This window comes from Stegodyphus dumicola, chromosome 1 (assembly GCF_044657685.1).
Source record: "Stegodyphus dumicola isolate Sdum_Otavi_A_Nest chromosome 1, ASM4465768v1".
NCBI classification, from domain to species: Eukaryota; Metazoa; Arthropoda; class Arachnida; order Araneae; family Eresidae; genus Stegodyphus; species Stegodyphus dumicola.
This window is the reverse complement of record NC_140768.1, coordinates 15,819,109-15,846,735: the sequence shown is the minus strand read 5'-3', so window position 1 is coordinate 15,846,735 and position 27,627 is coordinate 15,819,109. Positions and strand designations below refer to the sequence as shown.

The 27,627-nt window shown below is 35.2% G+C and overlaps 1 protein-coding gene across 2 annotated transcripts in view; it reads right to left on the bottom strand.

Moving 5' to 3' along the window:
• The window catches only part of LOC118203276 (5-hydroxytryptamine receptor-like), a 325,669-nt gene that overhangs the window by 228,888 nt on the left and 69,154 nt on the right, over positions 1-27,627 (bottom strand). Inside the window, exon 1 of one of the 2 annotated variants that reach the window (XM_085813043.1) lies at positions 5,310-5,740. The exons of the other annotated variant lie outside the window; for it this stretch is intronic. The gene's annotated coding sequence lies outside the window, so the exon portion shown is untranslated. Of the gene's footprint in view, positions 1-5,309; positions 5,741-27,627 lie in introns of those variants that run through there. 2 annotated transcript variants of the gene reach the window in all.

Sequence of the window (27,627 nt, the reverse complement as noted above, 5' to 3'; positions counted from 1 at the left end):
CAAATCCTGGTGCTAGAAAATCATCATCCACCAACTTTGTTTTTAGTTCGGGTGCCACTGTAGAGTCATTAAATTTTTTGAAGCCGGGGAGAGATGAAAAAATATGCAATGCCCTCCCGGAACTCGAACCTCGGACCTCTCAAATACGCACCGAGTGTGATGACCATTACACCACGAGGGCATGCTAAGAACGCAGGAGAAAGACCTTATACCTGAAACACTGGACTGGGGACGCCTGACTTTTATATCCCTTTACTTTAGTTCTCATATCCTCGATAGGCGAGATTTCAAATTTTACCATCCGAAGTTCTGGTTGTTTTCACATAAAACACTGGTAAAAGCGTGATCCTAAAGAGAGTTATTTAATATATATAGTTACCCTGTTGACATGGTGGTAGGGGAATCGGCTGTCATAGCCTTAGGCCAAATTCGAATCTCGGAGCTGGTGTGGTTGTTTATAATGTAGAGTGTGATAACTTTATGTGGGCTCTTAAGGGGTCTCGTACACCTTAAAACCCATACGATTTTCGAATATGTGACTGTTGCAAGAATTGGGATGACTTATTTATTTTAAAAGCAATTACTTCGAACTTTTTACAGATGACTACATAATATAGCTGTTTTCTGAAATATTGATCAGAAAGTTTGTGTTGCCACAAATATTTTTATAATTTTATCCACTTTTTGACAAAAGTTTTCGTCATGTTTCCACCTTGCGCGCATAGTTTAAAACATTCTGTTGCATAATTTAATTCCATATTTAATATACAGCTTTTATAACATTTGAAAACTACAGTGAACCAAAAAATTCTAAGAATTTCATGTTAAATTTTTATTTTGTTTGGAGTCGAGTTTATAAAATGTATTTTATTAAAAAAATCTAATGTTTTCGTCTATAAAATTTTTTAAAATTAAAATATTCATCAGATTTTAGGTTCAGTTAAAAGATAAGGCCCATATAAAGAATTCCATAGAATTTCCAGTATGTACCATTAGCCATTTTTAAAATATCGTGCGCGCAAGGTGAAAACGTGACGAAACATTTTGTCACAAAGCGGATTAAATTACAAAAATACTTGTGGCAACACAAACTTTCTGATCACTATTTCAGAAAGCAGCTATATTATGTAGTCAGCTGTAAAAAGTTGGAAGTCATTGATCTTAAAATAAATAAAATACCAATTCTTGCAACAGTCACATATTCGAAGGGTGTTAAGGGGTCTAAAGTGTATAAGCTCCCTTAACATATTGTTCAGACGAAGGACTTGTGGAAAGATTATGGGAAGAGAGGAATGGGAGAACCTCAGATCCGTTTCCCAAGTTATTCTTTGCCAAAATTTAAATTATTTGTTTTCATTCTTACGTGTGTAATTCGCACGCCCTCTGTAATGCATCCTGGGCAAAGTTTTCGGTGAGAACTAAATGACGGCTGGATTTAGTCATTACCGATGATGTGTAAAAGCGAAGTGTCCAGCGGTTTAATAAAGGTAAAAAATTATTTATTGTATTACATGTAAATTCCATTCTGAAGTCATCCAGCATAAAATTAATCTAAGGTTCATAGTTAAGTTCATTATATACATACTGAATGAGTGAATCGCTATACAGTATTATATTTTCCTACTAAATTGCGTTTAGCTGTGCTTTAAAGTGTTTCTTAGAATACACAGAAGGGTTATTTAGGTAGGCTGTAATCTACAAAACTATAAATCATCTAAAATAGTATTATGGGATTTATTAGAACATTCGTATATCTGTTATAAATTCCATTGCTCTTTCTTAAACAATTAAAATAACTCATTCAGTTTACCGGGTGACATTTCTGTATATTCTTAATAACCATTTCTCTTCAACCTTTAATCAATTCAAACGGTTTCAGAATTAATTTATGGTATAATTACCATAAATTAATTCTGTCCATAAATTAATGGATTTAGTGCGATAGAATACATTCAGGATAAATATCTAAATCGGATTAGAGTTATTTATTCGTAAAAGACATGTTATATATTCCATTAACATATCCTAAACCCAGAAATGCAGCAGAATAATGTAGCATGAATTAACGTTTTCAAAAATGCAGTCTGCAAGATATTGATCGCGAGAGAGGAGAAGTTGCTGTACTGGATGATAAATTAGCATCTCTCTGCAAATTGATTCAGTTCCCTAAACGGAAGATTTCTACATTAGGAACTTTATATATATCCTCTTTACACGATGCATGGCAGTTTGAGCGATGATGCTTTAACAGAACCTCTCTGTATTCTGATATCGAGATTTCTGAGGAATGTCAAGATGAGACGACATATGCTTTTAGATGAAAGCCAAGCACCTGGAATGTTGACAAGACTTGTGTACAGATGTTTATCCTCCCAAATCTGTCAAGTGATAAATATAAATGAAGCGAATGTTGCTTTACATTGGCTCAGCTTCGTGACCGGAATAATTCAAACAGCTGATGAACTAACTATACGAAGAGATAAGACGCCACCTTCTGTTTGTCCAAGAAGTTCCTGTACTAGACTTCTGTTCAGACATTTTAAGGCTATCTTCTATGTAAAGTGGAAAATCATTTGACAATCAGAAGGGTTATTTAACCATATTATTTGGTTAAAACAGTATATTGCATGTCAAGAATTCCACAAAGATCAATTAAATTCATTTGAAAGATTATTCCAGTTTAAAATACAAAAAAAAAAAAAACGATTCTAATTAATAAACAAAAACTACGTAAAATATATTAATTGATTAGCGTAAAAAATATTAATTAAAACATTTAATTTAAGGGCTAAAATGACAAGGAACAAAATAGTGATCTTCAGAAAACGTGCAAAGTTTAGAGTGTTGCTTAAATTTAATTATCTGGACTGCAGTCATGATGTTTCCGAAAGAACTTAGCGATCAAAAATGACTACCTGCAAAGTGTTTCGTAAGAACCACATACGAAATATCAGAGCTTTAACTGCACTGAAGCCCATAGAAGCCCGGTTCCGGCACTTACCAGTTTTTAAGATAAATTTTAATTCCAGCCACAGCGTACTGGAGCCCTAAATAAGAGCGACTTTAGCACTTTGCCTATGAACACTTAACCTCATTTTCTGTATGAAATCCGTTTCACCCTTTAAAATAGTATTTTAATAATAATATATAAGTCTTAAAATTCAATTGTAACTTCTGAATGCACGCCTGTGTTTCCCTGGGAAACAAACCCTTGGACGAGAGTTCAGACTCTTAAGAAACGAAAAGCCTCCACATGTCAAGAAATCACTTTCCAAGAATGGCAGCCGGTTTATCTGATTCGGTGTCATGGATTTCATTTGTTAGCGATTTACTATGGAACGGGAAGGGGGAACCATTATTTATGTTCGTAAACGAGCTCCAAGTTACAACGGGCTTAACATGGTGAAATGCTAACCGGACAAACAGCTGAAACCCATTTGATGCTGATGGCTTCACATTTAAAAGAGGACCACCGACAAACTTTTTGGAATAATGTAACCAAATAGCGGTAACAAATAGCGGATGGTCAGTTGTACAGAACGTTATTTTAGTTCTCAGCTTACAAATCATTTCTCAGATTCCGAAGAAACTTTATTCACTGTGACATTCCGCTTAACAATTAAAACTGTATCGACAGGTGCTCGTGGTCAGAAAGTTCTGTAATATTCATTTTATCGAAACTGCGCTTATCCGTTAAAATTTTCTTGTATACTCTCATCCTGTTTATAGCATTCTCGTCAGGACTGTTAGTCATGCTTTAATTGTCTCACCTTTTTTATTCCTGTGCTAAACAAAATCATGTTTGTTTTACTGTCATCGTATGCAATAGTACATTATACTACATATTCAGTGATTAAGTTAATTCACACCCGGGATCAGCAGTTTCTCAGTTTCTGACTGAAAATGTAATTCCATCATAAATTCAAAATTCAAATAAGGCGAGGTTCGGTATTTTATTTTTATCATTTAACTATTTATCATCAATTTAATTTAATTTAGCAAATTTTTATTTACCTCTTCACGTTTGATTGTATCACAATGTTAATCATTAATTATTTCGTTTATTTTACTTCTATTCCTATCCCTTCCGTAGAGCTTCTGCATTTTTAATTTCGAAACTTAAAATCTGAGTAAGATTAGATTTATAAAGGAAAAGAAGACCCAAAATGTGTTTATCAGTCGCTGTTAAACGCTAAAAAGGGACGCAAGTGGTAAAATATTGAAGAACATATTGAAGAACAAGTCGAATTTCATTTTAAGGTAATTATCGTTAATTATGAAATGTAATTACGAAAAATAGAATTCTTCAGATACGAACAAATGTGGCAGCGAAATAAGATACTTCAAAATGTAGGAGAAAGTTTCCTAAAGTACGAGCTTCGTGTAAAGGAACTAGATGTCAAACAAACCCTTGGACGGGGTTTCAGACTTTTAAGAAAAGAAAAGCCTCCATCCACGTGTCACAAACTCATTTATCACATTTCACATGTCATACTACATGTCATGAACATCATAGTGGACATAGTGGGAATATCGGCGAGATATTGCCAGTTGCTGTGTGGCTTTCGTTCATGTTGTATATTGCTGCTCTTGTTTTAAATTTGTGATTTGTATTTTGTACTATAAATTATTATACATAAATACCAAGGGACGAAGAAAAATAATGATATCGGAATAATAGCTAGAGTCATAGTGTCAGGAGATGTATGTCTTTTCACTTGCTTCGGGAACATACTGTATCCTGAATAAGAACAGGGAACTTACTAAAGTTCTGTTCCAGATTGTGTGGAATAGACGACACAAACAGGAAGGGTATACTAAACCCTTTATTCTCTATTACTTTACAAGTACACCCGTACTTCGGGATACAGAGACCAACCACTCGTGGTCTAAACGTAAAAAATATAAAACTACTAACTAAAACTCTAACTAAAAGCTAACTTTGAATTAGTATACAAATGCCTAGCACTAACACTGGCCTTTATTTAAAAGGGGTACGTATGTAGTACGCCGAGCTGCTTAAAACTACAATACGTTTTCAAATATCAAGAAGGCTAAACCTCTGGCATTAAAGGTAAACAGCAACCGAGTGAAAACTCGTAAGACTGCAGTGGCAAGCGGCTCGCTTCCTAAATCTCCTTCTCTCTCTCTCACTCTTGGCAAAAAGCCACAACTTAAATACTTGGGCGTTAGCAAGACAATTTGCATAAACAAGTTAAAACATTTAATTCTGGCCGGAAGTAGAAAATAAGAAGTGATAGTACAGTTTTAAAATAAAAATAAACGTTAGTAAAACTTAGTATCCTTACAATAGTACTGGTGAAGGAAGAAGTTGCAGACAAATACGAAACTGCTTTTCGTGTCCCATATCTTACTGTTCAGTTTGATGCAGCAAGGTCTTCAATCTTCACTGTCCTAAAAAAAAAAAAAAAAAAAAAGGAAAAGGAGGAATTGACGTAGCAAGAGGAGTGATATTTCTTACCAAAAATTCTCAGGCGCTTGAAAGAGTAAGAGTAAGCAAGTTGCCACCGATTTAAGTAAACGAACAAATGTTAGCTGGTAACAATGTTTCTGAAGACGTCATTTGTGTGAAAAAGTAAAAATATTACATGGATGACTTGGTATAAAAAAACTTATTGCTGATATTTTCGAAGTTTACAGAGGAGGGTCATTTGAGAATCTTAAGAAAAAAACGTAAAAGTGGCATACATAGCATAATTTAGGTATGGAGAAGCTGCAAATGCAAACCAAAATGCTTCCGAAGATTTTGTGAAAGATTTTAGTTACTGCATAACTGCTGATTGATTCATTGCCCAGCACATGGTTTATTCTGCTATTTATACCCAAAACACAGGTACATTCTGCCAAAAAAGGCCAAGGAGGTACATCACCGAAGACTAAGTTACAAGTTTCCTAGTTTCAAGTCTATGAAAGATAGGCTAACTCCTTTGCTATGCTGAAACCTTTAGACCAAGATGTAACTTGTATACCATTCAGAGTCCAAGAGTGTTTCAAAAAGCATCGTGATAAAAAGTAAACTTTTCATTATGTGAAAGGTCTAAATCTAAGATTGGTAACAATTTTTTATGGAATAGATCCATGATATCTTTATCCCAGGTGTTGATTAGATACTCTTATAACTTAAAACACAACGCGGCTTATTCTTTATTCTAGAATCCACCGTATTAGGCGCGAGACAGGAAATTAGGTAAGTATGCCACCCTGGAGAGCATTAATGGTAACTTTCTAGAGACATTAGAATTTTTTGGAAGCAGAAAAGATGAAAAATAGCTACCGCCTTCGCCGGGAATCGAAACAAGGACCTCTGGAATGTGGCATATGACACAGGCTGCCATGGCCTGAAGATCTGACTGGTTGTCAATAATGTTACCTACCAATACCACGCGGGCCCGCCGGCTCTAGGGAATTATACGGGGTTTATTGTTTCCCCACGGTGTTACTACTATAGTAAAATACTATGGCAGTGTGTACACCCCAGGGGGGACCCCAAATGTGAAGAAATGCTTAGAAAAAAGCTATGTACGACTGAAGTGTGTTCTTGTTCGGGTTGATAAAGACTGAATTGTCTTCTTGTGAGAAATAATGGACCTGCTCATCCTCCCCGCTTGGCAGACGAGTTGGTAGATGTCGCCAACGTGAAGTTCCTGCCTTCTTAATACGACTTCCCTTATACAACCCATAGACCAACAGGTTATTTCAAATTTCAAGAATCTCTACACCAAAGCTCTTTTTCAAAGGTATTTAGCGACAAACTCTGACACAAAAGAATTAACACTCAGAGACTTAATATTCTCCAGTACTTGTTACATGGACAAAGTTTGGCAGCAAGCAACTTGCAGGACATTAGTTCCGCTTAGAAAAAATTATGGCCAAATTGTATTGCAAGAAGAGACTGAATGTTCTGGCACTGGGGGAGGTTTTGTTTTCAATCACCATGGATCTTTCCGTAAAAATATGGTTTTGACAGTTATAATAATAAGACATGCAGGAGTTGCTAAAAGACCGCAAAAACGAACAAGCCGTATATAAATACTGTTACGTTTTTCCTTTTACCTATTCTTCTGACACCAGTTGTTATGTTCCTTCGCATTCGTACGGGGTTTTCTTCCTTCGCGTTCGTACGGAGTTCGTGTGGATTTGGAGTGAATAATGACGACACTACTTCATGAAGTATCGAAACACACTTTATTAGCCAGTACTTATCAGGACAGCTCCAAAATCACGTTACAGTCGTCGAAGAACTACTATAAACACGCTGACACAATCAGCGACACAGCCTTAAGGTTATCAGGCTATCACGGTGAAGACAGCTTCCTGCAAAGCAGCCGACTCTGCTTTCCGGAGTACAGCTCCTTACTCTGCTTGGTCGTTCTCGGAACTCCACGTACTCTCGAGATTCTCCACACTACAACTCGCGATGCACTCGACGACACACAGAGCACAGCTCCCGACTCTCCGTTCAGTCGTTTCCGGAGCTCACCACGCTCTTTCGACAATGCACTAACCGCGATACACTAAGAGACTCCTTCGGTGCACTCGACGACCCACTCGGCACTCGCTGCCCGGCTGTCAAATCGATCGACTCCGCACTGCTCGCTAGACGAGGCGTACTCTTCCTCTCGATGAAGCACACTTACTGACTGCGGACCAGCAGGGTTTATATAGTTTTCGGCTTGTGTTCGGGAACATTCTGGACTAAGCCGATAAGAATTCGTTCCAGAAGGTTCTCCAACCGTCCATGGTATATCGCCAATTTTGTCGCCAAATGGGCGATTTTTCGCCAAATGTGGCAACCCTGTTCTCTTTGCTATTTTATGGCAACCCTAAAACTGCTTTGCGGGGGAAGCCATCTCACCGCGCCTTTATATTTCGTAACAATACTTTCAATGACAATGAGATCCCTTACTTTAGGAACATTTTTAAAATGTAGACAGGAACAATTCACACTGTACAAATTATAGTGGGACAAAGCAATTCTCAAGTAGAAGTAAGCAGTATTAAGGAAACGAGAAAAAAAAGGACAGTCACTACCTGATATTTTAGTGTAAAAAGAATTTCCTTTTCAGAATAATAACAATTTATTCTTCCCCTTCGCTGTTTTCTCCTTACGCCGTCAAAATTTCTTTGTACAGATATAATACAATTTAATTCAAATTTTATATTTTTTATATGTTTGGTCTTGCGGTTATATAATGAATGTTTCCATATTGCATTATGTGTTATATTTAACGAATTTCATTGGTTTCCGATGAACGAATTTATGCACAAAGTGCTCTTTTATAAACAAACATTTCGATTTCGGGAATGGGTTAATGCATTTTACATTAATTCCTACGGGAAAATATTGGTTTTGTTTACGTACATTTCAGATGACGAACTATCTTCAGGAGCAAAATAGTACGCGATAGAAAAGCCAATTCAAAAACTCTATAGTAGACTCCTGTATTTAAAATATTCTATATTCTAAAGGTATTTGTCCCGCCTTTGCTTTTGTGGTGTAGTGGTCAGCACACTTGACGCGTGTTCGAGAGGAGGGCACTGCTCATTTTTCATGTCTCCTGATTCAAAAAATAACCAAATGTTTCTACAGTGGCGCCCGAACTAAAAACATATGGTGAAACATGACTTTTCACCACCAAGATTTTGGCGATTGGGCCCCATAACCCCAGTCACCTTTTAAAAGAAGGAGTATATAAAGTATTTCTCCCGGCTTCTTAGCATGCCTTCGTGGTGTAGTGGTCAGCACACTCGGCGCGTATTCGAGATGTCCGAGGTTTTCGAGTCCCCGCGAGAGCATTGCTCGAAATAACCTAATGTCTCTACAGACTCTATCGTAGTGTATTTGAAAACTGAGAAACACGTATTTTTTTTAATATTCTTGTTCATAAGTGGAATCCATTAAGGAGCATGCGCAGAAATTCTATCTGGACGTTTCAAGACAGTTTTACTCTAATGAATACAAAAAAAAAAAAAAAAATCTGATGGCGCACCCTATGACTTCCTTGTATAGCCTATTGTACGGCCTAATTGATTACACAAATTTCAACATTTCTACGCCTAATCTTATTTGAGTTATGCGAGATGCATAATGCCTACTCACATACTCGCAGCAGTCTCGAATTTACAATCCGTTTTAAAAATTATTCTGTCTGTACGTATAGATGACACGCAAAAACATCGTTCAAATTCATTTAAGAGCACTCACAATGGATATTTTCGTTGGAATATGATACCCGATATCGTTCACGATTACAATACTTTCTTTACTTCGTATAAGGAATAACGACTCATTTCTTTCATTTGTCTCATTTTGTGAAAAGTGTATTTTTCATTGTCTTTTTATACTTACGTTTAACTCTAATTAAATGACCAATTATAATTCTTTTTAGTTTTTGAACTAGCATATTTTCTTAAAAGATACTTTTTTACTTTAAATAACATTCAAAGTAGCAATAGGCAAATATTTTGGCCTTATTAAACACTGAAAATGTCTTAAAGAAATAGAAAATTCTGATAAATGTAGCATTAATAACCCAACGAAAAAACAATCCCAAACTTAATAACCACTAAATTTAAGTTAATTGCGTTTAAAATTCAAGATGAAAGAGAAAGTAATTCTTTTCGGAATTTCTGTAGTATTTTTTATCATACTTGCCGCTTCTGTCCAATCAGTATTAATGATGAGCTGAGGAATAAGATAAAGAAAATATTTTATGTCTAATCAATCTTAAGTCAACAAAATGAAGGCCTTTTATTCTGCATTATAATTATGAATGTAAATATTCTCCTTTTAAAAAAGTCTAGCCCATTAGTTTTAACTTATAAAAACTCTTTTTCTTCCTACATTTGTTTTTTCAAAAGTACGGAACGAGAGATTAAATAAGGGATTCTGAATTTTACAACTTTTATTTCATAAATTCCTTTTCATTACATGAGAAATTCTCTGCACACACAATTTCTTTCTTTAAAAGTGACCTTCACGTGCCACTTTAGAAAACTTATCTTTCCTTAAAAGATTTTACACACTTTGTATGCATACCATAAAACGTTTGAAATTTCCGGAATTCTAGAAATGAATTGCTTAAAACCGCTCTATAAATATATATTTCTATTAAAAATTTAGAGACTAACTGAAAACGCTCGCCACCTCCTACTGAATATAAGGTCCATCGACTATGACGTAAATAAATAAGGATACAAAATAAATAAGATTTAGACATTTATGTATACTAATAGAATTTTTATATGTTGACATTTTCGTGGAATATTGAATTCTTGCTTCGTTTGAGTTTTTACATCTGTTGCCACAAAAACAAAAGCAAAATTAAAATATATATGCAGAAATAATCTGGCGCGAGAAAAACGCCATAAAACATTTTGAAACTTAACAAGCTGGCTTCGGGAGGTTTTCATACCTTTTCCCATATATAAAGTAAATAGAAGAAATCAATTACGGTAAAGCATGAGAGGGGTATCTACGGTAAAGCAATTACGGTTTAAAGCATGAAAAGATGGCCTTTTTAAAGGACTTACTGAATGCATTCTCATCAGAAAATTCATCAACAAAGCAGATAGCCCTTATGCTTTGCTGTAACTGATTAAACAATCAACCAATTATAGTGGATTCAGTTTAGTTTAAAAAGGTTTTATAGAAAATAAAAATGCCTTTACCTACAGAGCCTTTGAAAAATGTATTATAGGCCTGTTTGTCTTAAATTTCTCACATACACTCATAGTATAGCTATGATTAAGTGCCCCTACTCAAATCTATGTAGGGCCTTTCATCTTTGACGTATTTCTTGAAACTTAGTATATATGTTATATAGACTTATAAAAACTCTTTTTCTTCCTACATTTGTTTTGAGAAAAATAAAACTATATTGAAAAATAATAGTTAAAACTTTGACAGCTAAATGGCGCTTTCCAGGCAATGTAGGAAGGACGTTATGAAAATTAGTAACTCTTTAAAGTGCAAGTAGTCAAATAGTTTTACTAATTAAGTGATTTTATCAAAACTATAGAAAACGTTTAGCTGTGTGAGAATATTGACGTTTGAAGGACTTGCGAAAAAGCGCACGCTAAAGTATGGTTTGAAAAAGACGATTACTAATTCTAAAGGGACTTGAAGAGTCATAAGGTTAATTGGAAGCAGAAAAGATGAAAAATATGCAACCGCCTTCGCCTGGAATCGAACCACGGACCTCTGAAATACCGGCTCAGCGTGCTACCGTTACACCACGAAGGCACGCTAGGGAAGTGGGAGAAATACCTTATAGAATGAGTTGATTTTGCTGCCAAGAAGACAGTAGAAACACATTTCAAATGAAATTAAGAAGCCATAGTGTCTGCGACTGGACGAAGAGTCCTGTTCCTCACATTCCTCAACAGATGCTCGAGCGGTGCCACGTGATTTGTCTGTCAGTTGGTGGTACAAATTTTAAACTGAGACACCTTCGAAACACATATCAATACACTGATTTTTGCTCGGTGGTTTTTGGAAAGAATAGCCATTGCCAATGCATGGCCTTGGAATATTTTGCGATTGTAGGAGGCGTATTCTGTAGCAGACGGAGCAGTAAGTACTCAGAATTGTCGCATATGAGGTTTTGCAAATCCAAATGTTGTGCAAGAACGACCTGTGCATTCTGATTACAGGATTCTATGGTGTGGTTTCAATTCTGACGTCATTCTTCACCCTTTTTTCCCAGAACAGTATTCCTTAAAGCCATGAAAATTATGTCATTGCAATTGCCTGTTATTGCGAATATCTGCAGCAGCAAATCATTCCTGTTTTGCACCAGCAAGAATGTTTAGAGATTACTTTCTCTATGCAAGAGAGCAATTCCCCCAAATTGGGGGACAAGTAGAAGAGTTCTTGATGCTCACTTTGTCGGACAATTTCGAAATTTTCCTTCTCTTTCTCTGGATGTGAATCCCTGTGATTTCTGATTGTGAATGTTCCGGAAAAGCGTGTCATAAAGGAAGCATACAATCTCTATCTGATTTGAAGACAAGCATAACACATCACGTTACTGCAATTCACGAAGAAACTCAACTATTGAACTTGCTACAACGTGCTTTGAATATATGACTGAAGTTATTGAAATTCACACTCAACACGTGCTGCGATTAATTAAAGTTTTAAGTTTCCAATTTTAAGTCTCCCATTCGAATTGTAAACCTCCTGTTTGAAATCTGAATAATTCATTTTTGTTGCAGTCCTTTTTGGCCTTCCTTCGTATGGCCCATACAATATTTACATCAAGTGGATTTACAAACTATGTCAACCAGAATGGGTTCCTACATAAATCTGAATAGGGTCGCTTTAATTAAAACCTTGCTGTACTTCCAGTTACGAAGTTTGACTAAATACGAGTAAGTTAAAAGAATTCAACGAAAATAATATCAATATTCTAAGTGGGAAACATCTGCAAATATAATTTTTTGTATGGTCCTTATGCACAAACCCTTCAATAATTAAAATATCAGACTTTTCACTAAAGTTACATGATATTTACATGCGAAATTCATGAATATTTATAAACTAATTAGCTGATTTAAAACACCTTTCAGCTCATATTTTAACCGAAATTGAATATAATTAAATTTTCCTATTTTAAAGATTCCCGAAATAGACTAATGATTTCGTGAGGTGAAAAGCAATATTTTACAGCTTCTTAGCTAAGCCCGAGATAATATTAGTTATATATGCTTTACTGAATTCTGTCTGTAGAGGTATAAGACTTCTGGATTTAACTTGTAGAGACATTAGGATTTTTTTGGAAGCCAGAGAGATGAAAAAGAAGCAACCGCCTTCGCCGGGAATCGAACCACGGACCTCTGGAATACCGGCCCAGCGTGCAGAACCACTACACCACGAAGGACGCTAGGGAAGTGGGAGAAATACCTTATAAACTTATAGGCGTGCAAATAGAATTTCATTAATTTCAATACTTTTTCTACGGGGGACAATCCAAAACGTTTTGTGTCAGTTTTGTGTTTTAGAACCTTCTACTCTAAGCACTGAAACTGTTCTCATAAAGATCTGTACTTTAATTTAAGAAATTTTCTCCCTGGAGGGATATGTCTAGAATAAATATCTAAAAAAATTACCTTTGTAACCTTGTTTTTCAAGCACCTTGTATGAATATTAACATTTTGAGAATTATATATCCTTCTTTTCTATTAATATCTTCTTTTGTATTATAATTATGTATTCTCTATTTTCCATGTTAGAGTATAAGGTATTTTCTCCCTCTTTCCAGCATGTTTTCGTGGTGACGCTAACACACTCGGCACCTTTATTCGAAAAGTTCAGATTCGTGTCCCGGCGAGGGTATTACTCATTTTGCATGTATTCCTGCTTCAAAATAACCTAATGACTCTGCAGGTGTGCCCCAACTAAAAGGTGGTGCACAATAACTCGTCACTGCCAGGATTTGGCGACTGGGTTCCCTAATCCCCAGTCGCCAGTATATAAGGCATTTACTCCCCCCTTTCCAGTATGCTTTCTTCGTCCGGGTTGCGTAATGGCAAACCGCACATTGAGTTGATCAATGTTAAACGAATTTCGCTTACTGCGCGTGCTCAAAAGAGAATTTGGCGCAGTTACGACTTTGGCGCAATTTAAAAAGAAGATAAATACGGTATATGGTTGATATTGTGTTATCTTGGGCGTAAACATTTCGAGGTTTTAAAACGTGTCAGAATGTAAGCTGCTTCATTACTTGGAGTGTAAATATCGATTGTAAATTTCTTTTAAAAAGGATTACAAAACAAGAAACATTACAAGATATATTAGCTGATTATACTTCTGAGGAATAAAAACATTTGTGTATTTACCATAGGTTCCATTCATACTTTAACAAATTAAGCATTAAATCTAGTTTAAATTACTGAATTAAAGGTCAAATAAATTACTATAAGTAAATGAAATAGACTGTTGCAATTGTAAACAGTCGATAAGACCTATATGACGAACAGACTTGTGTAGTTTCTTATGCTTAGTCGACAGTATTTTCCCCCACGCCAGCGGTACACCATTGAGCATGCGCAGTAAGCAAAATTCGTTAACATTGATAAACTCAATGTGCGGTTTGCCATTAAGCGTCCGGGTTTCCGTCCTAGTCAGGGCACTGCTTATTTTTTATGTCTTCTGCTTCAAAATAACCGAATGATTCTACTAGCGTACTAGCAAATATCTAGCCAAACAAGTTTTTGAAGTCTGTATTAGGTCTTCTTGATTTGATATTTAATCAAAATTAAACTTTTTTATACTAAAAAAAACATTTATTAATAATTTATATTAGAGATTAGATATTCGAATTCTCGATTTCCATTAAAAATGAAAAGGACTCGAAAACTAGACTCTTCACTCATTTTTCGTCATTTGAAACGTTCCAATTTTGACCTTGTAAACCTATTAAATATTTTAACTCAAAACCTTTTAAAGATTATATTTATTAATGTTTATTTGAAGCGCTCATTAAAAAACTGAACGCGAATGTTGTAATTAGTGAAATATTATCATTACGTGATGACACTTAATGCCTAGATCTTAATTTTCTGCACAGAATCTAGCATTTCATATTCTGTGTTTACCTTTCTTAACTCTTAAAATAATCCTTTACATTTGCTCTCATTTAAAGAGCCTCCAGAAAACTATAAAAATCTGAACTGTTACTCATATATTGCTTTCAAATTTTGTGAAGAAATTTAATTTCAAGTCTCAGGGATTTGAGCTTTATAATAGGGGGACCGGAAAGTAATGTCATTTCTGGGCATGTCGCCAACAACATGCTAAGGGCAGAAGTGGAAGCAAATCCATGTCAAACATTCTTAATCTTGGTCAACCATCCAAGAACATTTAAAGCAGAATGGAAAAATAAGCCAAGCAGGTGTTTGAGTCCCCCATAATCTGTCCGAAAAGAACAAAGCCAACCTATCCATCACATGCAACGTATTGCTACAACGGGTTGCTTGATTAGCGGAGACAAAAAAATAAGTCCTATATGACAATCCAAAACTCAAAAGGCAGTTTTGATAGGGGTTACAAAGTTTTAATAGGGGTTACATCCCGAAAAGGCTTCTAGGTGTTTGATGGAGTATTCGCGGAATTGTTCATTTTAAATTGCTGGAACCTGGAAAAACTGTTAATGTAGACCTTTATTGTAAACAATTGGATCGAGTGAACCAATCTTTAATTGAAAAATAACAATTGTCAACAGAAAAGGTGTCATTCTGCAACACGACAATGTTATGTTATGTTATGTAGAAGTGAGGGGGCCACCTAATGTTTACCCTAAGTAAACAGGTATTAGCCCTACACACTAACTAGAAAACTAACAACATTCTGGCATCATTCCTCGAGTCGTGATGAAAAATGTGACTCCAGTGAACACTATAAGTACTGCCACCGGCGGCGGCATCAACGGTAGTCCTACCTTTCAGCGTTAAATTAGCTCAAGTAAAAGAGATTGAATTACATGATATACATTGCGAAATACATAGTTGTGCAGGTGCATACTTTGAAGATGTTATCTATTGTAGTGGGTACAGGCAACATGTTTCAGGACATTATATACTGCATTAGAAAGAGGCGGGATGTTCCCACGTTACAAATCATTTTTGTAAACATGATCTGTTTACTATCAGAATTAATTAAGAACTATAAAATTGTTTACAAAGCTTGCATTTAAGTACTGTTGTAAAGTTGTGCTGAAAATTTAACAGCTCAATTTCGACGATTCATTATGTGCTGTAACGTATGTTTTGTGTTAATTGATTTTCAGAAATTACATTATTGTCTAGCAGTACATTGTTATTTGCAACACGGCAATGCAAGACCGCACTGTGCAAGACGAATACTGGAAAAAATTAATGAATTGGGGTGGGAGGTACTGCTATACTCACCCACCATACTCGGCCAATATCGCAGTATTGGATCTTCATTTATTATCACCCCTACAATATTTTCTTAGTGGCAAAAATTTTGAAAATTTGGATGATGTCCAAAATGTCCTCTCGAGATATTTTACTCAAAAACCAATTGATTTTTATCGGTTCGGGATTGAAAATCTGCACACTAGATGTCAAAAGGTTGTTGATAACGAGGGTGATTGTATTATTGATTAAAAATAAAAACTTTTTAAAAATGTATTCGTTTGAATTTAATGTAAGAAAGCGACATTACTTTCCGGTCCCCCTATTACTTCGTTTACTGATTTCATTTATAACTTCTCAATAAATGTAAGCATATTTTTAAAATCTGCATTCTTAAATTTCTTTTAATCTCAATTATTCTCATTAAATGCAGATTCAAATTTTCTTTGAAATGTTTTCAGTTTATTTTTCAGCGCAAAAGTTTCCCTAGTCCCTACTTGATATTTGTCTCGAAGTGACATTTTGCGTTGAATCTATGGAAGTTGGAATAGATGGAAGAAGCCTTATCTGTATGTCCCGTGCAATCAAAAGGAACCCATGAAACGTCACGGTATGACGTCACCACTTATCATGGCCGCTGCTATAAGCGAACTTCTGACTGGTTTTGTTTGCATTCTAGTCCGCGTTGCTTACATGTTAGATATTCATCAATGAACATTTATAAGTCTCCTGTTTTAATTTTAAGACTTAAAGTAAAACTTTTCTACTAAGTATATAAAAATATCACAAAAAGTGCAAGAAGCTTTTTAAAGAGTAATAAAATCTAAGTACAGGAAAATTTGTAATTGGTGATTATAACACAAATGTATACGTGGTAAAACCTGGAAGATCAGTGGAAGTTTCAGGGGTATTTTATGCAAACTGTTGAATAAAAAACATTTTTCTGAGCCAGCGGACGTTGATATTTGCTTTCATGTTCAGTGCAATTTTATTTAACAATGTGTTTTATAGTCTTGACCGTACGCTGTATGTTGGCCAAGATAAGTCTTGACGTCGCGTTGCTAACATTTGTTCGGCTTCAATTTTGTGACGTCATGCTTACTACATCTCTGCTAATCTCCATGGTTGAACCACTACAAAATTGTTGGCCGCCATATATTATCGCCCTGAATTTAAAGAAAATAAATAATGAAGAATCTTAATGAATATATGCATGCTTCTTGCACTGGAAAAAGACAACGGTACCCAGAGCCATCCAATTTTGAATAACGCAGTCCTCCATCCGAACGTGGGCACCTGAATGCTCGAATTTTGAATTTCGAATTTGTTTTATTATCTATTTCATATTTTGTAAAACTTTAACGATATTTTGATTAACAAGCTCAAACGATTTCAAGGCGAGCAGTAGCAACATTGCACGGAACAAAACATTTTTACCTCCAGCGAGCGAGACTGTCTGTCAGAAATTCTAAAGATATGGTGTTTCTAAATATTTAGTGATTTTTCTGTTGAATTTTATGAAGAAGATGCTATTTAATAAATAAAGTAAGCACAGTGTTAATAATAAAAAGACAAAATATGCTTTTTAAAGCTATCTTAGTAAGGAAACTGAACATTGATAAGACTGAAAAAGAAACAGGAAAATGCATACCAACATTTGACTCTGGATCTGGAATTTTAAAGGTATACTGCTATGCTGCTTTTAAACTTTTTGTAATTTTGCTGTTGAATCGGATATGGCGTTCGTAGAAAATGATACTTAATAATAAAGACAGAAAAAAATAATGGGTTAGTAAGAGCGAGTGTAATAGCAGTCTTGTAGACTGTGAGTTGGTATAAGCGTTGAAAACCTTAACAAACTCTTTTGGGTGACCGTTAAAATGTGAAAACCTTCAAATTTTCCTTTTATTTTTTAATTTTTTTATTTTATACTGTAATATTGCACGCTTCCAACCTGGACGCAACAATAGTGGTGACTGCTATGTACTGGAAAGTATACAAAGTCTTGAGAAGGGTTTAAATCCCTTTTTATTCAACTTTAGAAATTATAGATGCGTGCTCTTGACGCTCACAAACTACGCCGACCCGGCGGTAAAATAAAAATAAGAAACTAAAAATGAATAATAACAAGTGACTACCTACGAGGCTCTCTGAAACGTAACTAACCTAACCGCGTTCTAAGATACCGCTGATAATTCAGCAAACTTTTGAATATTACGTTGAAAGATTTAACTATCTACCGAGGCAAGCACACAGGCCGAAACGCGTGGTTCTTCAATTTCTACCAAGCCACCTCGACGCTCGTGAAGCAAGAAAGCACACTTTCGAACTTGTTTCCCTTCTATTTAACTCAGATTACTTCCGCTGACAATTTTGAATACTTTGCGCGTTCTACTAAAATTTACATACTCTGGCATTGGCAATTCCAGGGGAAAGTAAGGCTTGACAGGAAAGATAGTTTAAACTTAATGTTAGTTAAAATAAATATAAACCCTACAATACAAATGATTACAGAGATTTGTAAGATTAAAAACATTGGAAAACTTCCATTAGGATTCAGGTTCGAGAATATGTAGGATTTTTCCGTGCTCTGGTATTTATTTTACCTATTTGCCAGCTTCGAGCAGCAATTTTAGAAGCCTGGATACATGCCATGTTTGATATTTATACAGATGGTTCTGGCGTCAGAGGGAGCGTAGGAGCTGCTTTTGTTGTTTTTTACTATGGAACTGAGGTGGATTATAGAATGTTTAAGTTGAACATATATAATTCAGTTTTCCAGGCAGAAAGTGAAGCTTTCAAACAAGCCTTATTATGGATTAAAAATACCTTGTTTATACCCACGTCTGTAAATATTTACACTGACTGCCTGTCACTTCTCCATGCGCTCTCCCGCCCAGACAATTTCAATCCATTAATTGTCGAAATTAAGAGTCATTTAGAAACTTTGAGTTCATATTTAAATATTAAGCTACATTGGGTTAAAGCCCATATAGGCTTTATTGGTAATGAGAGGGCCGACAGCCTGGCCAAGCAGGCGGTCTCAAATGTCAGTGCAATGGATATTGAAGTAACAGGTTCGAAGAGAATTGCAATTCGAAGAATGAAAAAATATTACGTTAACAAATGGAAAATACAGTGGTTCTCTTCACCTAAAAACAAAGGATTTATGGAATTAATTAAAATCACAAATAAAATTAAATGTATTGTAATGTTGCGCGCTCCCAACCTGCACGCAACAATAGTGGTGACTGCTATGAACTGGAAAGTATACAAAGTCTTGAGAAGGGTTTAAATCCCGTTTTATTCAACTTTAGAAGTTACAGATGCGTGCTCTTGACGCTCACAAACTACGCCGACCCGGCGGTAAAATAAAAATAAGAAACTAAAAATGAATAAGAACAAGTGACTACCTACGAGGCTCTCTAAACGTAACTAACCTAACCGCGTTCTAAGATACCGCTGATAACTCAGCAAACTTCTGAATATTACGTTGAAAGATTTAACTATCTACCGAGGCAAGCACACAGGCCGAAACGCGTGGTTCTTCAATTTCTAACTAGCCACCTCCACGCTCGTGAAGCAAGAAAGCACACTTTCGAACTCGTTTCCCTTCTATTCAACTCAGATTACTTCCGCTGACAATTTTGAATACTTTGCGCGTTCTACTAAAATTTACATACTCTGGCATTGGCAATTCCAGGGGAAAGTAAGGCTTGACAGGAAAGATAGTTTAAACCTTTTCAACCGATTTAAACTGCAGGAAAATAAATTATGTAATAGTTGTCAGGTTGATGGTGATGCTAGGCATTTCGTGGTTGATTGTAGTTTAAGAGCCCCTATTAGACAGATTATTAACATTACTGATTTTAATGTAAGTGTCATTAATTTTAAAGTTTTAAAATCATATTCTATTGCTCTAATGAAGTTTATGAATTAAAATAGGGCGCTGGTAGGAATATTCTGTTAAAATTGAATTTTGTGTTTATATAGGTTTTGGATATCTGTGGTGTTCTATGTTGTGAATTTGTGTTTATGGAATTTTTTTTGTTTGTTTGTTTGTTAGTCTGTAATATTGTGTTAGATGTGCTTATTTAGTTTTGATTTAGTATTTTTGTTTGTTGTTTGGGGGTGGCTGGGTTACTGGCTGCCCTCGTTTGTGAAGATATGGGGCCCCTTCTTTTGAGCTATGGGGACACTTGTGTCCAGGTGGGCTGAAGGAAGCCTCCAATTCTTACAATTCTTACATGCCTCAACTATTCTTCAGCTCTCTAAATGATCTTAAAGTTCTATCTGGTATGCGTAAGGAAAAATTTTAATCAATGATATAATTCAGCATTTCACTAGAAATATTTGCTCTTAATGCGTATTCCTTGCTTCAGTGTAAACAGCCTTCTCTTAAGAGATAAAAGTATTCTTATCCAGCTCAAGAAAGAGTCGCTATTGATTTTATACCAGACTTCAATTGTCTAGCAGGCAGCTGATGAAACTGTTTCGATCCTGAAACCTGAGTATATGATTTAAACCTAATCTAACCTAAATCTGGAACTCGTAAAGTGAATTACTGGAGTAGATAGTTCCAAAAGTATAAAAATATCTCTTCTTACTACTTCTTTTGAAGAAGTAATGCAATATCAGAGAATGCATTTAGGTTTAAAACATTTCAAAATAATCAAAAATTGAACGTCTGATGCATTATTGCATTAGATGAAAGTATACAACGCAGCATAGTGTAAAATCCGGCAGGGAAGTCTTTACACACTTTTATATTTATTTTCTGCAAAGTGAAGCATTTCCGCATTCTTCTTAATGTATTATCTTATCACATTTTCCTTGATTAATTCTGTTCGGCAGGAAAATAAATAATTTAACTAGATATTTCAAACTTTTTACTTTAATCCAATTTTAGAAGAAATTAAAGACGCTACAATGTGATTATGTTAATGAGTGAGTTACCTGTAGTATAAGCAATAATTTGATAAAATAATTTGACAAAAATAGATTTTTTATTAACCTATTATCGAACTTGTGCATTCAATCTATTACGAACCTGTTCGCACGCAACAATCTTAACATTACTTAAAGTTGTAATTTTTAATTGACGATTATTATTGCTTTTAACGTTAACTAGATACCTCAGAACTTCATAATTCAATAATTATACACGGTATAGAGTCATTAGCTTTTTTTGAAGCAGAAGGCGAGAAAAGTATGTAACGCCCTCACTGTGACTCGAACCCTGGAACTTTCGAAGGCGTCTAGTATGCTTTCAGTTACACCACGAAGGCATGCAGAAAGCAGAGAGAAAATATCTTATGTATTCCCCCTTTTAAAAGGCGACCAGGGATAAGGGGAGCCAACCACCAAATCCTGGTAGTGATCAGTTATTGTCCACCATCTTTCAGTTCGGGCGCCACATTTAGAGAATTTTTTATGCTGGAGACGTGAAAAATGGGCAGTACCCTCGCCGAGATTCGAACCCAGGATCTCTCTAATAATCACGTAGTTCATTTTTAAAAGGATTTAATGAAAAGATGTTACAATCTGATTACCTTAATGAGTAAGATACTTAGCAGTAAGATAAGGAATATATATGAATATCATGATACCTTTCTCTCTGAAGAATATTATTAACGATCTAGTCTAAACTAAACTTTTCTAAATACTGAGGAGTGAGAACTTAGTTCAAAATATTGAAAGTAAGTAAATGTTCTTTTAAATGTTTAGTGTATCATATCGGCAAGGCCGTCGAAAGTGCATAATACGTATTTACCGATCTTTTGATGTCTCAAAGTTGTTTACCTTAGTGTTACAGTTTAAAATGGCGTTTGATGTCTTAAATTTCATATTTTTTTTTAATTTTTAGATCTTATTTAGAATAAAAATATACGGTGAACAATGGGTCAATTCATCTATGCATATGTATGAACCAATAAAACATAAAATTTACGGACATAAATTTAGAAGATAAAATATATAATAAATATAAAGTGCATAAATTTCAAGGATAAAATACGTAATAAATATAAAATGCGTAAACTTCAAGGAATATGAAACAAAAAACAGATTTCATATCAATCTGTTTCAGACATGCGGCATAACAGGCCGAATTAAGCAATTAAAATGATCGCATTCGATCCATTGATCGGCTTTCACCCACTCCTGCTCTAGACATATAATCTTTTTCTTCTCATAGTTAAATAACGTTTTAAAATATATATATATATATGTGTGTGTGTGTGTGTGTGTGTGTGCGTGTGTGTGTGTGATGTACCAGCTTTTGTCCGGAATAAATAGATTGGTGAAGAATCATAGATGTAGTCGTAGCTTAAATTATCAGACGATAAGTTTAAAAAACAGGATCCATTTATTATTGATCAGGAGAAATAGCAGTTACAAAAGTCATATTTACGGAGTAAATAAAAAAGAATTACTAATAACTTTTTGTATGAAGTTTACTGCATCGTTACATTAAAGAAAAGACCCAGATATTCCTTTGCGAGTCCTTTTATAACCTCTGGAAATGCGGAGCTTCCAAGAAATGATGTCAGCCTCGTCAGCCATTCCAGTTCGCTTTAAATATCTCCAGAACATTCTATAACTGTATACGTGTAGAAAAGGCGGGAAAAACAACTTGACTGCGGGGCTGAAGAACATACAGTTAGAATTTTAAGTGTATTCTTGACTATGGAATTTTATTATTATATATATATATATCATGATGCAATAATCTCAGAATATTGCATGATATCCTGAGGTCCTTTCTAGTATCTGATTTAACATTAGACATAAATAATCTTTTTCTTCTCATAGTTAAATAACGTTTAAAAATAAAAATTGAAAATCTCAGAATATATATGCAAGATAAAAAAAAATACGATGGCTTTTCTCTCTTAGGAACCGTGTTATAATTAATAGCAGGTAATTGTGGATATCGAATTGGCCGATACGCATCGGTCGGTATTGCACTTGTTGATATTTAAAAGGTCTCACACTACGAAAACTTTGATAAGGAGTGGCTTGCACTGGTCTGGGGTAATAACACCTCGGAACAGTTTGCCTTGGAGAAACAAATTGGTAATTACTATTTCCTAGACCATCCAACGGCATCTGAACTGGAAACAGTTTCCTAGCAAGAGTAATCCAGTCTTTCGGTGTGTCTATGTTTTGCACTGTTAACAGCATTCTTTGAGACTCAGTAAGTCCTTCCGTAAGTGCTTCCACCATTGTGGAATCTGTTAATTTCAAGCTGGCTCCTAATTTCAACTTATTACAAAAATAAACATCAATATTATTAAATTTCTCGTATTTTAAAGACACAAAATCACTAAAAGTAACAGATTCCGATGTTGTGAAGTATGTCTCGAAAATATCCTTTATGTTATTCCAGTCTTTATCTAAACAATCACGTAAATAGAGGGCTAAAGCCTCTCCTCTAATACACTATGAGAAAACAAATTTCTTTTCCTTTTCTGGAATGTTCTTTGCGGCACATTTCTCTTCAAACAATAGAAGATACAGGGGTTGGACAAAAATATGGAAACACCTTTAAAAAAACATGTTTCTTTGCTTAATATGGGGTAGGAAACCCGTTGGCATCCAAAACAGCTTGCAGTCTTCTCGGAATGGATAAATACAGTTCCTGTATGTTTGCCAAGGGAATATTATACCATTCTTCCTGCAAAACGGTGGCAAGTTCAGATAACGATGTTGGCGGTGGATAACGAGAACGCACTTTCCGTTCCAATGTAGACCACAAAGGTTCGATAATATTCAGGTCTGGTGACTGTGGTGGCCAGGGAAGATGGGACAACTCATCCTCGTGCTCAGAAAACCAATCCTGGACAATGTGAGCTGTGTGAACAGGGGCTTTGTTGTCTTGGAAGACACCATCACCATCGGGGAACAAAGTTTGTACCATGGGATGAACTTGATCGGCCAAAATGTTCACATAAGTCTTGGCAGTCATGTGCCCTGACACAGTTATCATGGGGCTAGCAGAGAACCACGATATGGCTGCCCAAACCACAACAGAACCCCCGCCATGTTTCACTCTTGGTAACAACAGTTTGTATTATAGGCTTGAAATGGCGTCCTCCAGACGTAAACTCGGCCAGAAGTGGGAAACAATGTGAAAGAAGACTCGTCAGACCATATTACTCGCTTCCACTGCTCTATAGTCCAGGCTTTATGACTTAAACACCACCTTTTCCTGTTACGGGCATTAGCATCACTGATGAGTGGCTTCTCAATTCCAGCACGGCCAGCAATTCCCTGTTTATGACGCTCCCTTCGAATTGTTTTGGTACTCACAGGGTTCGGTAACACAACATTCATTTCAGCAGTAACTTTTGCAGCTGTGGTCTTCTTATTTTTCACCACAATTGCCCTTAATGATCGTCTGTCACGATCACTCGGGACACACTTTCGTCCGCGCTGTGATTTAGCAGATGATGTTTTTCCGCTTTTCAAATATGCGGAATAAATATTCGATACAGTACCTCTTGAAACACTAAACACCTCGGCTACCTTGCTTACGGAAGCACCTACCCTACGTGTTCCAACAATTTGCCCACGTTCGAAGTCTGTTATGACAATCTCACATAACAGTACTCCGACAACAACTGAACTGTTTAGTACATTTACGAAGTTGTATAGGTGGCGTCAGTAGACAAAAACGCCAGCGCCACCTACATATTTCATTAAAATTAATCTTTCTTTTCAAACATGCATTTCACAAGGTGTTTCCATATTTTTGTCCATCCACTGTATTTGTCTATTGGAAAATTTGTACTTGTGCCATCAAAAATAGGGAATTGAAGTTTTACTGTATCCACAATAGCTACGGATTCTTGCTTATCAGTTGACATTTTTGCCGTTTTTGAGCGTGTTAGCATTCCAATCACAAAATCTTGAATTTAAGAGTTCGCATACACATCAATTTGAACACTAAAATCAATCACTTTAGAAGCACTTGATAAAACGCATAACTTTGGAGACGAGGGAAAGCACTTAAGAATCGGCGGAAAAGAAGCAAAAGCATCAGACGATCACACACTGTCCTTGACCCACTGTTGAATTTAGAAACGCGTTAGAAATAAATCCAGGAGCTTTTTTCCCACGTAGAGGATAAATCCTACCGGCTAATTAATAACTGTAATGTTTTCAGTTAGCTGTTTCAAAAAAATAATTGACAACCTCAAAATTAACATTCTAAATTTGGGAATCTGCCCCTAAATTCATCTCTTCTCACAGGCTCCAGACTTTTCTATCTTATGTGACGTTTTAATGCAGATGCCTCTCATCCAATCAAATTAATTCTAAACCAAAACTGTGAACTGAAACTTCAGCCTTCTTCCTATGAAAGTACTATAACCTTCCCCTTTTCCGCGTTAGCTGTACTTATTCGCTTAAGGTGACGTCGTACTTCAAAATGGGAGTTATTCTACTCAAATATTATTAAGAAATATCTTGTCTGAAAAAAGATTATTTTGATATGTATGGAAAAAATAAAGATTGTGATTTTGCAAAAAAAAAATGTCCTCGCCAACAGATCAGCGTGATTACTTGCTGATGGTTGGGGTGTGCTAAGTACAAATATCGAAAAACCTCCGTTGCCTTAGACAAGGTAACTGGTTTTTGGCATTGTACATTACCTCAAAGTGGTTTTAAAGAAATAAAAGATCATATAAAATCAAAATTGTAAAACAGATAACTTGTATAATCAAGTTAAAGTCTTTTTTATAATTTTGTAAATTAGAAACAAATATTATCCTACAACAAGAAAATTTTTGCTACAAAATAATTCAAATTATGTGAAAAATATAAAAGGTCAAGATCGGGAGAATAATTTGTCATAGTCGGGAAAATAACTTGTCATAGTTTTAAAGTCAAAGTGTTCATGTTCTAGTGTATAATTGTATTATTTATATTGAATTGTTTTTTGAATAATTATAATATTTTGTTTTGAAGTGTAAAATATGTCAATCTTTTAATTGCCTACAATGAGAGGAAAAACAAAATGCACATAATATATTATTCATAAATTGTATAATCTATTTCTTTTCTAAGTTTTATCTGAAGGAAGAAAAATTTTAAATATTTTCTAATCAAAGCTTACTATTATGAAAACATATTCAACGAAAAAAATGCATCATATTTGTGAATTATCAACACGCATCATATTTGTGGACTATCTGGCATTTCGAGATTTTACCAGATATTTTCATTCTATTCGAACTCTTTTTATGAAAAGGACTTTCAAAAAAACAAAATGGACATTTTTAACAAACTTGAGGACTTTTGTAATTATAACTTATTTATTTATCAGTATTCCATATTTATTATGTTATAGTTTTAAAATTAGTCATATATTGTATATTTATTTCTAACTCATAGTTTTAATGTTTAAAATTTCATATGCTATAAAGTTAAAATTTTATATGAGAAAGTCATGAGCTATGATAGGCCATAGTTAAAGCTCGTACGCTATGTCCAGGATGTTTTCATGTCTTTTCTCATACTTTTGCTTCACTCCTGTACTAATGCTTTTATCACCCCGGCCTCTCTTTTTGACGGGGGGGGGGGAGATGTAAAATAAAAAAAGAAAAAAATACGATGGCTTTGCTCTTTGCGAACCAGCAACCTTTAATTAATTTTCTGCAATTCAGGATCTTCCCCTAGACCAGTACCTTCTAGAACATTCGCACCTATTACATAACCTCCTCATATAATTGCTGCGTCATAAATTTTTCTTCATTTTTTTAGAAGCTACACTGTTACATAACCTTTCATATAAATGCTGCGTCATAAGTTCTCTTACACAGATGCCTTCTCGCCTTCGTCCTGCTAACGCTTCCGCCATGCTCCTCTCTCTTTGTTAGAACGTTATGACGTATCAAAGTTTAAAGTCAGTTGTATCTAATCGTTCAATTACTGAATAAGTTATTTGATTAACTCCATCTGGAAAAAGTCATCTGCTCTAAATTAAAATAAAGATATGCTTGCTGTTAAAAGTGAAAAGTCCTGAGTCGTCATTTTTCTCCGTGCTTCAATCATCCCAGCTTCGTCAACCATCTGCCAGAACGTGTAATGGAATAGCCTCACCATTCGCCCACGATGTGTTGGAATAACTGAAAACATTACATATATATATATATATATGTAAGATAAAAATATATGAATCAAAATTATAGATTAAACTATAAACATTAATTCTTCCTCTCTATTCTAAAATCGTAATAACTTCTCTGCATTGCGCCGGGGAAATATGTAAGATACCAATGTATAAATCAGAATTATAATATAACTATAAACATTAATTCTTCCTCTCTATTCTAAAATCGTAATAACTTATCTGCATTGCGTCATTCAAATTAATCATGCGATCTTACGTAACCGTTAATACCAGATGCCTCTTGACGACCAATCACCAAATTGCAAACAAAAACTTTTCTCTTCGCGTGCTTCCATCTTGCATAACTACGCACTTCAGCTTTTGCTCTCTACTCTGCTAAGATGTAATTTCACTGGCTTGCTTTCTATCTCAACAATATCAAAAATGTAAATCTTCTGTGGAAAGGCACGACTAGAGTGCCAAGTGATTGTGGCCACAAATATCAGTTGGAAATAAAAATGGAATTAAAACTGCCTCGACTGCCAAGTTCTTTAAATACTACGCAATCAAAATTCTTCTTCAATATGGGTCTAATCACGCATCTACAG